This window comes from Moschus berezovskii, chromosome 21 (assembly GCF_049115385.1).
Source record: "Moschus berezovskii isolate FMDL1 chromosome 21, NW_MosBer_1.0, whole genome shotgun sequence".
Classification (NCBI taxonomy): domain Eukaryota; kingdom Metazoa; phylum Chordata; class Mammalia; order Artiodactyla; family Moschidae; genus Moschus; species Moschus berezovskii.
This window is the reverse complement of record NC_142480.1, coordinates 20,807,250-20,821,590: the sequence shown is the minus strand read 5'-3', so window position 1 is coordinate 20,821,590 and position 14,341 is coordinate 20,807,250. Positions and strand designations below refer to the sequence as shown.

At 39.1% G+C, this 14,341-nt stretch overlaps 1 non-coding gene across 1 annotated transcript; it reads right to left on the bottom strand.

Annotated features, from left to right (window-relative positions):
- Positions 1–14,014: 14,014 nt before the first annotated feature.
- LOC129550835 (U6 spliceosomal RNA) lies at positions 14,015–14,121 on the bottom strand. The gene has a single exon (XR_008684958.1). It is a non-coding gene; the product is annotated as a U6 spliceosomal RNA (small nuclear RNA).
- Positions 14,122–14,341: the final 220 nt, after the last annotated feature.

Below are 14,341 nucleotides of genomic sequence, written 5' to 3'. Positions count from 1 at the left end.
CATCAGGGTCTTTTCTGATGAGTCAACTCTAAACATGAGGTGGCCAAAGTATTGGAGTTTCAGCCTCAGCAACAGTCCTTCCAATGAACACCCAGGACTGATTAGGTTTAGGATGGACTGGTTGGATCCCCTTGTAGTCCAAGGGACTCACAAGTCTTCTCCAACACCACAGTTGAAAAGCATCAATTCTTCGGCGCTCAGCTTTCTTCACAGTCCAACTCACATCCATACATGACAGCTAGAAAAACCATAGCCTTGACTAGATGGACCTTTGTTGGCAAAATAATATCTCTGCTTTTTAATATGCTGTCTAGGTTGATCGTAACTTTCCTTCCAAGGAGTAAGCATCTTAATTTCATGGCTGCAGTCATCATCTGCAGTGATTTTGGAGTTTCCCCATCTATTTGCCATGAAGTGATGGCACCAGATTCCATGATCTTGATTTTCTGAATGTTGAGCTTTAAGCCAACTTTTTCACTCTCCTCTTTCACTTTCATCAAGAGGCTTTTTAGTTTCCCTACACTTTCTGCCGTAAGGATGGTGTCATCTGCATATCTGAGGTTATTGTTATTTCTCCTGGCCATCTTGATTCTAGTTTGTGCTTCCTCCAGTCCAGCGTTTCTCATTATGTACTCTGCGTATAAGTGAAATAAGCAGGGTGACAATATACAACTGACGTATTCCTTTTCCTATTTGGAACCAGTCTGTTCCATGTCCAGTTCTAACTGTTGCTTCCTGACCTGCATATAGGTTTCTCAAGAGGCAGGTCAGGTGGTCTGGTATTCCCATCTCTTTCAGAATTTTCCACGAGTTTATTGTGATCCACACAGTAAAAGGCTTTGGCATGGTCAATGAAGCAGAAATAGATGTTTTTCTGGAACTCTTGCTTTTTCGATGATCCAGCGGCTGTTGGCAGTTTGATGTCTGGTTCCTCTGCCTTTTCTAAAACCAGTTTGAACACCTGGAAGTTCACAGTTCACATATTGCTGAAGCCTGGCTTGGAGAATTTTGAGCATGACTTTACTAGCGTGTGAGATGAGTGCATTGTGTGGTAGTTTGCACATTCTTTGGCACTGCCTTTCTTTGGGATTGGAATGAAAACACCTTTTCCAGTCCTGTGACCACTGCTGAGTTTTCCAAAATTGTTGGCATATTGAGTGCAGCACTTTCACAGCATCATCTTTCAGGATTTGAAATAGCTCAACTGGAATTCCATCACCTCCACTAGCTTTGTTCGTAGTGATGCTTTCTAAGCCCCACTTGACTTCACATTCCAGGATTTCTGGCTTTAGGTGAGTGATCACGCCATCATGGTTATCTGGGTCATGAAGATCTTTTTTGTACAGTTCTGTGTGTGCTTGCCACCTCTTAATATCTTCTGCTTCTGTCAGGTCCATACCATTTCTGTCCTTTATTGAGCCCATCTTTGCATGAAATGTTCCTTTGGTATCTCTGATTTTCTTAAAGATATCTTGTCTTTCCCATACTATTGTTTTCCTCTATTTCTTTGAATTGATTGCTGAGGAAGACTTTCTTACCTCTCCCTGATACACATGTATACTCTAGTCGTTAGGGCCAAGCACTAACTGTAGCAATTGAATGAGTTCATAGGCTACAGAATTGACATTACGTGGGATGGTAATGTAAGCCAGTGCCCTCAGAATAGCAAGTCACTAGCATGTTTTGGCGGAGAAGGCAATGGCAAGCCACTCCAATACTCTTGCCTGGAAAATCCCATGGATGGAGGAGCCTGGTGGGCTGCAGTCCATCCGGTCGCTAGGGGTCGGACACGACTGAGCGACTTCACTTTCACTTTTCACTTTCACACATTGGAGAAGGAAATGGCAACCCACTCCGGTGTTCTTGCCTGGAGAATCCCAGGGACGCGGGAGCCTGGTGGGCCTCCGTCTATGGGGTCACACAGAGTCGGACACGACTGAAGTGACTTAGCAGCAGCAGCATGTTTTGGGGTTCAGTTTCTTAACATGAGTTTTTTAGATCATTTTTTAAAAAATCCTTGAATAAAAGTGAAATCAGTTTCCCTTCTTGAGATACTGCCATTAAAGTACTTACCCCAGAAAACCTGTTGCCTGTTGACATGTTTGGACTTTGCTTCTGTAAGAAATCAATGGGGAGGATTGCAGCTTGGCAAACCTGAAAGTGAAAGTGAAGTCGCTCAGTCGCTTTTGAGTCTTTGCGACCCGGCAGACTGTAGCCTACCAGGTTCCTCTGTCTGTGCGATTCTCCAGGCCAGGTTACTGGAGTGAATTGCCATTTCCTTCTCCAGGGGATCTTCCTGACCCAGGGATTGAACCTCAGTCTCCTGCATTGTAGGCAGATGCTTTAACCTCTGAGCCACTGAAAATCTCTTAAACACTACTCTTTGTCTCACCTAGCATAATACTTCCCATTGCCATTTCAGGACCTTATTTAAGTTTATAACACCCTTACTATCCTCTTCTTTATTTTCTTCCATAATACTTAATATTATGTAGTTATATTGTACTTTGATATATTGTATATGTCCCATTAGAATTCAAATTCCATGAGTGATTTTTTTAATGCCATTGCTGTAATTCAGATACCTTGGATATGGCCTTGTTCGTTATAGGCAATATCATGAATAAATTATGGGTAATTAATGTTTGTGTGATTTGGATCTTTTTCTTTCCAGCTTATGTCACCTCTCCTTTCACATTAAAATATGCTTTTTTGAAACAATGAACTGTTTCAAATGTACCAGCCATTGTAGCTGGACCCAAGGAGACATTCTGGGTTAAGTTCTTTAGCTTTTATTTATGGCAAGTCATTAGAGAGTTTTGAACAAAGAGGTTAAATGATAGTATTTAATAGAATTACTCTCTGGCTACTGTGCTGACGAAAGACTAAATGGAACCAAGGCCATTGACAAACGGTTAAGGAGCTACTATAATTAGGCACGATGTAGTGACTTGGAGGTGGTAGCTGTAGAAGTTGTTACCAGATTCTGGATATATTTTTAAGATAGTTCCTTTCAAGTGGACTGTATGTTGTGAGAAGTCAGGGGTGATTAAAGATTTTACCTGAACAACTAGAAGTGCATTGCTGTTAACTGAAATGGGAAAGATCGGAATGAATAAACAGATTTGAGGATAGTGAAGGTGAGTGGGTCAAGAACTTAGTTTGAGATTCCTGTTGGATATCCAAGTGATGATATGCAGTAAAAGAAGCAAGACATTTTTACTGGAAGTGAAAGTTGATTCAGGGGATGCTTTACTGAAAATACAAATTTGAGAATTCTGAGTGTATCCATGGTAAGATCACCAAGGGTAAGAATAGAAGAAGAGTTGTAATGAGAGTCTTGGGCATTTCGGCTTTTAAGAGAATGGGGAGCTAAGGAGAAACCAGAAAAATAGGGAAATAGAGTGGAGTGGTGTTTTGGAAGGTCAAGGAAGGAAGTCTTTCCAGGAGGAAGTAGTATAATGTGCCAAGTAATGCAAATAGGTTAATGAAGAGTAAGAACCCTTAAATTTAGCAACAGGTCACTACTAGTGAACTTCAGAAGGACAGTTTCATAAAACAGGCCCCAGCACAGTGAAACTATATTCAATATCCTATGATATAATGGAAAAGAATATAAAAAATAAATAACTGAGTCACTTTGCTGTACAGCAAAAATAAACTATTTGAATAAAATTTTAAAGAATAGATTCAGGAGAGTGATGGGGTAAGAGCATGATGGAAAAGAAATGTATCATTTCCAGCTAAGGTAGTTGCCTTGGACCTACCTATCTCCCCTCTGAGAACTAGAAAAGCTGTGATTTATATATAGACATATGTATGTGTATGTCTGTGTATATATAGAGAGAAGTATGGATATGAACATCTGAAACTTTCAGAGAACCACTAAGGTACTAAAGAATTATAGGGCCAAAATCTGAGAAAGGAAGAAAAACAAAGAGGTGTTTGGGGTTATTTTTCCCCCAGGACCTATTCTGGAAGAGGCTACCAAGAAGCTGAAAACAGATGTACAGAATCAGGTGCCAATGAACCTTGAGTTCATTAGTCACCAAAAAAGGGAGCATTTTTAAGCCTCCCATGCCCCAGGCTCTGAATTGGAACCCCACGTTACTACATACTCTAGGAATAGGTTGAACCAGAAGTATTAATTGACCAGTCTTCAAAGGGACTGAGTGAACCTTACTGGATTGTTATCTGAGATTCAGAGGAGCAGAGTTGGTTTGTATGAAGATGACATCACCAGTGTTTCAAGTTTTTTTTGTGCAATTTTTCATACATGATCAAATATAACCAGGAGTGAAAAGAGATAAAGACCTGGTCAAAAGACAACAGACACAAAGGTGACAGAGTCAAAGGGAATCCTGATAATGGCGTAATCAATCCTGAACTTTAACTGCTTAATATATACAAGGAACTAAGGGAAGATGGAGACTTTAACAGAATGGAAAATTAGTTTTAAAAAAGAGCTAAATGGAAATTCTAGAACTGAGAAACACTTTGAAATCAAGAGTTCAGTAGCCAAATTTAGCAATGGATCAGAGACGGTTAATGAATAGTGGCTGAGGATCTCCTCAAAACGGGGGAAACACAATAAGGCCATAGTGTTGAACCTCAAGTGGAATAAGTAAAAAGCACTTGAGCATCGTAAAATTTTTCAAAACCAAATACAAATCCAAGTGTAGGGGAATTTTCTTGTATCTTTTTATTATTGACTTATAGTTTAATTCTACTGTCATTAAAGAGCTTATTCTGTGTAATTTCAATTGATTAAATTTTGTTGAGAATTACTATTAGGTTAGACCTTGCATATGTTTAGTTGAATAACTATTACATGGCCTTCAACAAAATAGTGATTCTGTAGCTATTTGCAGTTTATGTCAGTTAGATTCTTTTTATTGGTGTGTTGCTTACTTAAATCTTTTATATTCTTACTTCTTTATTGACTTAGTTACCAAGGGGTGTGTTATAACTTGCCACTAAGTTCATGGATTTGTATTTCTTCTTTTGTTTTTATTTTATGTATTTTTGAGGCTGTTGTAGTGCATATAAATTTAAAATAGCTTCACCTTTGTGAATTGACCCATTTAGAATTTTCAAATGTGTTTATTTCTGTTTTTTTTTTTCTTAAAGTCTACTCTGTTTGATTCTAGTATAGCTACTGCAGCTTTCTTTGGGACAGTGTTGGCATAATTTCTTTTCCACATTTTCACATTTCTTTTCCAACCTTTCTTTAATCCTTGTATTAAAGATGTGTTTTATAAGCAAGATATTTCTGAAAACCAATATGATAGCTTTTGTCTTTTATTTGGAATAGTCTGCCTAACTTTATTGACATATTTAGGTTTAAATCTTATCATTTTAATAATCGATTATTTTTCTTTCCTATTCTGTTTCTTTATATTTCTTGACTTCTTTTGAACTGAATGAGTAATTACTAATATTTTGTTTTCCTGTTTTCCTGCTCTATTAACTTCATACATTCTTTTAAAGTTTCATAAGGGCTTCCCTGGTGACTCAAACGGTAAGGAATCCGTCTGCAATGCAGGAGACCTGAGTTCGATCCCTAGGTCAGGAAAGTCCCCTGGAGAATGGAATGCTGCTGCTCCTGCTAAGTCACTTCAGTCGTGTCCGACTCTGTGTGACCCCACAGACGGAAGCCCACCAGGCTCCCCTGTCCCTGGGATTCTCCAGGCAAGAACACTGGAGTGGGTTGCCATTTCCTTCTCCAATGTGTGAAAGTGGAAAGTGAAAAGTGAAAGCGAAGTCGCTCAGTCGTGTCCGACCCTTAGCGACCCCGTGGACTGCAGCCTACCAGGCTCTTCCATCCATGGGATTTTCTAGGCAAGAGTACTGGAGTGGCTTGCCATTGCCTTCTCCGGGAGAATGGAATAGCTACCCAAAATATTCTTGCCTAGAGAATTCCATGAACAGAGGAGCCTGGCAGGCTAGAGTCCATGGGTTGCAGAGTCAGATGCAACTGAACGACTAATATTTGCACTTTTACAAGTGGTAGAGTCCTTGAATTTACAATATGTATCTATGCATGAGGCAGTACCCTTAGAACATTTTGCTCCATTTTGCTAGTTTTTTCATATAGTTTGTCTATATATGTTTTAAGCCTCATAACACATTGTTATAGATTGATACTTTCATGTTCATTTACACCTTCCATTGCTTTTTATACCTTCCTGCACCTTCAAGCTTTGATCTGGAATCATTTTCCTTCTGCCTGAAGAACATTTTTGGTATATCCTTCAATGTGGGTCTTCTGGTAATGTAGCCTCTGTTTTTATTTATCCTAAAATTCTTTTATTTCATCTACATTTTTGCAGGATATATTTACTCCGTATAGAAGTCTAGGTTAGTAGGTATTTTCTTTCTGTATTCTGAACACCTTATTTTATTGCCTTCTGTATTGGTTGTTTCTGTTTAAGTCAAATGATGGCCTTATTTTTGCTGCTGCTAAGTCACTTCAGTCGTGTCCGACTCTGTGTGACCCCATAGACAGAAGTCCACCAGGGTCCCCCGTCCCTGGGATTCTCCAGGCAAGAACACTGGAGTGGGTTGCCATTTCCTTCTCCAATGTGTGAAGTGAAAAGTGAAAGTGAAGTCGCTCAGTTGTATCCGACCCTTAGCGACCCCACAGACTGCAGCCTACCAGGCTGCTCCATCCATGGGATTTTCTAGGCAAGAGTACTGGAGTGGCTTGCCATTGCCTTCTCCTCTGAAGGTAATCCAGACCTTTCCCCTTCCCCTGAGGGGAGAGGGAAACAGCAGAGGAAAAAATTCCAGGCCCCAGTTATTTCATCAGTGAATTCTATCAATTTTGCACAGACCCTTCCAGAGAGTAGAAAAGGAAACACGTCTTAGCTCCTTTTGTGAGGCCTGTATAACACTGATAGCAGTATGACACATGGATATTAGACGAAAGGGAAAATTACAGTGCAATTCACTCACAAACATAAATGTAAAACCTTAAACTACACAGTGGTAAAATATTCAGCACTTTATCCTTGAGTTTAAGAACAAAAAAGGATATTCACTATCTCCACCTTTATTCAACATTTTACTGAATGGACAATTCTAGTGCAATAAGGCAAGAAGAAAAAATAGGAAGATTGGACAGGGGAAAAGATTGAGAACTATACAGAAAACTAAAAGATTATTGAGAGAAATTTTAGAAAAATTAAGTGAAAGAATGTGCCAGATTCAATCATTAAGATTATTATAAAAATGTTAATTTCCGTCAAGTTGATCTATCAATTCAATATTATTCTAGTATAGGTTCCACAAGTTTGTGGGGAAGGGAGAAGTGGGGTGTGTAACGATTGACAGGGGTCCCTGAAATATATATGAAAATAGAAAAGGTAAAGAACCTAATCCTTGAAGAAGGATATCTGGATATCTACCAGATATCAAGACTTTTTATAAACTAAAGTCATTAAGACTGTGATAATGGTGCAAGTATAGTCAAACAGACCAATGAAATACAGTCCAGAAATAGATGGTCACCACAATAACTAAAATTTTTAAAAAGTGACAATGCCATGTGCTGGTAAGGTTATGGAGTAAAGAGAACTTTCACATATTGCTGGTGAAAAAGTAAGTTGTATAACCGCTTTAGAAAACTGGCAACATCTGCTGAAGTACATTTCTCTGCAGATCCTATATCCAAGCAATTTTATCACTAGGTATAAATCCAATAAAAACAAGACCAGGAGCTGGCTATGGCTTAGATCATGAACTCCTTATTGCCAAATTCAAACTTAAATTGAAGAAAGCAGGGAAAACCACTAGACTATTCAGATATGACCACTAAATCAAATCCCTTATGATTATACAGTGGAAGTGACAAATATATTCCAGGGATTAGATCTGATAGAGTGCCTGAAGAACTATGGACAGAGGTTCGTGACACTGTACAGTAGGCAGTGATCAGTACCATCCCCAAGAAAAAGAAATGCCAAAAGGCAAAATGGTTGTATGAGGAGGCCTTACAAATAGCTGAGAAAAGAGAAACTAAAAGCAAAGGAGAAGGAAAGATATACCCATTTGAATGCAGAATTCCAAAGAATAGCAAGGAGAGATAAGAAAGCCTTCCTCAGCGATCAATGCAAGGAAATAGAGGAAAGCAATAGAATGGGAAAGACTAGAGATCTCTTCAAGAAAATTGAGATACCGAGGGAACATTTCATGCAAAGATGGGCACAATAAAGGACAGAAATGATATGGACCTAACAGAAGCAGAAGATATTAAGAAGAGGTGGCAAGAATATACAGAAGAACTGTACAAAAAAGATCTTCATGACCCAGATAACCATGATCGTGTGATCACTCACACTAACCTAGAGCCAGACATCCTGGAATGTGAAGTCAAGTGGACCTTAGAAAGAAAGCATCACTACGAACAAAGCTAGTGGAAGTGATGGAATTCCAGTTGAGCTATTTCAAATCCTAAAAGATGATGTTAAAGTGCTGCACTCATTATGCCAGCAAATTTGGAAAACTCAGCAGTGGCCACAGGACTGGAAAAGGTCAGTTTTTATTCCAATCCCAAAGAAGGGCAGTGCCAAAGAATGTTCAAACTACTGCACAATTGCACTCATCTCACACGCTAGCAAAGTAATGCTCAGAATTCTCCAAGCCAGGCTTCAACAGTGTGTGAACCATGAACTTCTAGATGTTCAAGCTGGATTTAGAAAGGCAGAGGAACCAGAGATCAAATTTCCAATGTCTGTTGGATCATAGAAAAAGCAAGAGAATTCCAGAAAAACATCTACTTCTGCTTTATTGATTATGCCAAAGCCTTTGACTGTGTGGATCACAACAAACTAGAAAATTCTTCAAGGGATGGGAATACCAGACCACCTGATCTGCCTCCTGAGAAATCTGTATGCAGGTCAAGAAGCAACTGTTAGAACTGGACATAGAGAGTCCCTTGGACTGAAGGGAGATAAAACCAGTCAATCCTAAAAGAAATCAGTCCTGAATATTCATTGGAAGGACTGATGCTGAAGCTGAAACTCCTCCAATACTTTGGCCACCTGGTGCGAAGAACTGACTCATTGGAAAAGGCCCTCATGCTGGGAAAGATTGAAGGCAGGAGGAGAAGGGGACGAGAGAGGATGAGATGGTTGGATAGTATCATCAACTCAATGGACATGAGTTTGAGCAAGCTCCGGGAGTTGGTGATGGACAGGGAAGCCTGGTCTGCTGCAGCTGCAGTCCATGGGGTTGCAAAGAGTTGGACATGACTGAGTGACTGAACTGATAAATCCAATAGAAAAGTAGGCAGTCTTCACCAAGATATGTGCATAATATCTCTAGCAGCCTTATTTATAGATGGCCCAATCTGTAAAAATCCAAATTCCCTCAACAATGAGATGAATAAATTGTGGCATACTCATGCGGTGGAATGCTGTTCAGCAATTCAAATAAATGAACCACAGCTATATAATGAACATGATACCTCCTACAACTGAAATATTGAGCAAAAGAAGTCAGGGAGGAATACATATCATGTGATCTCATTGACAAATTTCAAAAGCTAATCCATAGTTTTAGAACTAATGGTGTTAGAAATCAAGACAGTGGTACCTTTGGGAAGAATGGAGAGGTTAATGACTGAAATGGGTCATGAAGGAAACTTCTAAGTTGCTGCTAAATTCTTTCTTCACCTGGATAATGGTTATACTTGGAGGAATTTGCTGAATTGTATAGTTAAGACTTGTGTACTTTTCTGTACCTTTGTTATGCTTAAGATCATCTCAAGAATGTTTATAGATTATTACTACTTCTAAACCAACCCAAACAAGTTAGTGTCTCAACATATCAAAGTTAATAATCTTAGTTTGTTGAGTGATTCAATTTAGGAAATATTTATTGAAAGCCTATTTATTTTATTTTTGTATTATTTATTTTTTTTAGCTGCGGCATGTGGGATCCTAGCTGCCCCAACCAGGGATCACACCTGCACCCCCTGCATTGGGAGTGCAGAGTCCCAACCATTAGTCCACCGGGGACGCCCCGAAAGCCTATTTATTCAATAAAAGGAAGACATTTGGAGAATGAGAGAGTTAGTGGTAGTCCTTGCCTTCTATTACTAAGAAAAACTTTAAGCTGATTGCTTTCACTCCCTTAAGGACTGATAACAGTCCTACATTTTTTGAGCATCTATTCAACACCAGATGCTGGAAATGGAATATATTTACATAGACTTCACTGCTTCCTAGAGAATAGTCAAGATTCATATGTTTATAATGCATTGTGGTTTAGCTTCTGCAGATTTTTCACAATTTTTCCATAAGAATACTTGGCAAAGCTGGCTCTAATGGTTACTTTATGGAATCAGTTTCCATTGAAATGATAGCAGTGTTCATTTAATGAACAGATACGTGCTTACAATGAGAAATATTGTATGCTGGGCAATTTTGGGAAAATTTTTAAGTGTTTTTCCTTTTGGAAGAAATTAACTGGGCAGATAGGTGATACCAGCAAAAAATAAAAAACCAAACCACCACATATGGTGGCTCAGAGGTTAAAGCGTCTGCTTGCAATGCTGGAGACACGGGTTCAATCCCTGGGTTGGGAAGATCCCCTGGAGACGGCAATGGCAACCCACTCCAGTATTCTTGCCTAGAGAATCCCATGGATGGAAGAGCCTGGTAGGCTACAGTCCACGGGGTCACAAAGAGTCAGACAGGACTGAGCGACTTCACTCACTTGATTTATGATGTTCAACTTAATGACTTTTTTGATTTTATAATTTTTTTACTTTACCATGGTATGAAAGCAGTATATGGTATTCAGTAGAAACTGTACTTCAAAGTTTGATCATTTCCTAGATTTAACAGTTCCCTACATCCAACAGCATCCTACATCTGGTAGGATGCTCCATCATTCAGCGCACTGAATAGTCATCTGCCCAAAATACGGACCTTCCATTTTGGCTTAAATAGTATGACACTCTGAAAAAGAAGCTAATCATGATAGCAATAGGACAGAAATCGGAAGAAATCAGATGAAAATGCACTGCCAACTCCCACATTCCATTCCGTTCCATCGCTCAGTCGTGTCCGACTCTACGCCACCCCGGGGACTGTAGCCTACACCAGGCTTCTCCGTCCATGGGATTCTCCGGGCAAGAATACTGGAGTGGGTTACCGTTTCCTTCTCTAGGGGATCTTCCCGACCCAGGGATCGAACCGGGGTCTCCCTCATTGGAGGCAGACGCTTTAACCTCTGAGCCACCAGGGAAGCCCAACTCCCACATTACTCATCTCCAAAGGAATTTTCATAAAGATGTTCAACATCTGAATAACTAGCCATGGAGATACATCTATAAGTGTGTTTGCCACAACGTGACTCGTCTAACATGGCATATTTTTAGAAGCCCACACACAGTTGTAAGGTTTCAAAGTAAAATTTTCCAAGCTCTTAAGTAGCTCTTTATTACTGTGAATTTATAATAGTCTGAATTTTATGTGCAGGTCTATGAGAAGCAATACTTTGTAATTTGATAATATTTCTAATTATTTTTGTTTGAACTATTGCTTGTTTACTGTAACCCAACATGACTTTCCTATGGAGAATGAAAAATTAGGATTTAATACTGGGGATGCAGATCTTAAGACTTTTAATGTGTACCATTTAAGTATTTTTATGCTCTACAATACGGGGGAAAAGTGTTCTACAAATGTGAGGAAAGCAGACAGGCAGAAAAGCCTCTTTGGCTGACATTTCACTCTTCACATGCTTTGAGTTGAAGTTTTGGAGAAAAGAGTTTTTTATTATCACTAAATTTGGAAACATGTATGTAGCTCTAGGTGCCGATTTTGCTGTAATGGAATCCTGAAGAATGCATGGAGGCGACATGAATTCTCAGCAGGACTGTTGTGGGGCTTGAGTGAAAGTAATATGTTGAATCTAGTTCACAGTACTCTGTAGAGTGTAATCCTGTGTAAGACAGGTCTTGACCTTTGTATGAATGGCTGATACACCAACATGAACTTTCTTATGAGGCAGTTCTCTGGTGTAGGCCCAGAAAGCAGTCCTAGAGTAAAAGCCCTCCAATGTCTCTGAATTGTTGATCCTGAAGAAAAAAAAAATACTCACACCTTTGTCACTTGAAAATGTTATTTCTCTTTTTTTGAAAATGTTATTTCTTTTAAAATAATTATGGAGATAAAATTCTGTCAACAGGTTATATAAAACAAAATCTGCTCAAGTGTGGTAATATGTTTACTGATAAGACTATGAGCTTTGTTCCAGCATCATTACCACACCTTGTCTGAGAATATTAGAAATACAGATCTAATATAAAGTTAATCTAAATCCCCTGATTACAGTATGGGTGGATTATAGATTTTTGTAACATACCTTCAGCATGCAAATTTTTTTTTTTTTTTTTACTTTACATTATTGTATTGGTTTTGCCATACATTGACATGAATCCGCCCCGGGTGTACATATGTTCCCCATCATGAACCCCCCTCCCACCTCCTTCCCCCTCCCATCCCTCTGGTTCATTCCAGTATACCAGCCCCGAACATCCTGTATCATGCATCGAACTTGGACTGGTGATTGGTTTCACATATGATAATATACATGTTTCAATGCCATTCTCCCAAATCATCCCACCCTCGCCCTCTCCCACAGAGTCCAAAAGACTGTTCTATACATCTGTGCTTCTTTTGCTGTCTCGTATACAGAGTTAAGGTTACCGTCCTTCTAACTTCCATATATATGCGTTAGTATGCTGTATTGATGTTTTTCTTTCAGGCTGACTTCACTCTGTATAATAGGCTCCAATTTCATCCACCTCATTAGAACTGACTCAAATGCATTCTTTTTGATGGCTGAAAAATACTCCATTGTGTATATGTACCAAAGCTTTCTTATCCATTCATCTTCAGAAGGACATCTAGGTTGCTTCCATGTCCTCGCTGTTATAAACAGTGCTGCAATGAACATTGGAGTACATGTGTTTCTTTCAGTTCTGGTTTCCTCGGTGTGTATGCCCAGGAGTGCGATTGCTGGATCATATGGCAGTTCTATTTCCAGTTTTTTGAGGAATCTCTACACTGTTCTCCATAGTGGCTGTACTAGTTTGCATTCCCACCAACAGTGTAAGAGGGTTCCCTTCTCTCCACACCCTCTCCAGCATTTATTGCATGTAGACTTTTGGATAGCAGCCATTCTGACCGGTGTGTAATGGTATCTCATTGTGGTTTTGATTTGCATTTCTCTGATAAGGAGTGATGTTAAGCATCTTTTCATGTGTTTGTTAGCCATCTGTATGTCTTCTTTGGAGAAATGTCTGTTTAGTTCTTTGGCCCATTTTTTGATTGGGTCATTTCTTTTTCTGGAATTGAGCTGCAGGAGTTGCTTGTGTATTTTTGAGATTAATCCTTTGTCAGTTGCTTCATTTGCTATTATTTTCTCCCATTCTGAAGGCTGTCTTTTCACCTTGCTTATAGTATCCCTTGCTGTGCAGAAGCTTTTAATTTTAATTAGGTCCCATTTGTTTATTTTTGCTTTTATTTCCAATATTCTGGGAGGTGGGTCATGGAGGATCCTGTGGTGATTTATGTCGGAGAGTGTTTTGCCTATGTTCTCCTCTAGGAGTTTTATAGTTTCTGGTCTTACATTTAGATCTTTAATCCATTTTGAGTTAATTTTTGTGTATGGTGTTAGTGAGTGTTCTATTTTCATTCTTTTACAAGTGGTTGACCAGTTTTCCCAGCACCACTTGTTGAAGAAATTGTCTTTTCTCCATTGAATAGTCTTGCCTCCCTTGTCAAAGATAAGGTGTCCATAGGTGCATGGATTTATCTCTGGGCTTTCTATTTTGTTCCATTGATCTATATTTCTGTCTTTATGCCAGTACCATACTGTCTTGATGACTGTGGCTTTGTAGTAGAGCCTGAAGTCCGGCAGGTTGATTCCCCCAGTTCCATTCTTCTTTCTCAAGATTGCTTTGGCTATTCGAGGTTTTTTGTATTTCCATACAAATAAAAATATGGAACGCTTCACGAATTTGTGTGTCATCCTTGAGCAGGGGCCATGCTAATCTTCTCTGTGTCGTTCCAATTTTAGTATATGTGCTGCCAAAGCGAGCACCAGCAATGCAAATTTAATCAAAAGGATCACTTGACTTTTTTTGAAATGAGAGAAAGAAGCAGTTGAGCCTCACAGCTAAAGATACAATTTCATTTAGTAATGGGGCATGACGAATCTTGCCCTTGAAAAGAAATCAGTTTGTTTATTCATTCACGTATGTATTCGTTTATTTACTCAATAAAAAGTTGAGTGATATATTCATTAAGTGATTTAACTTAAG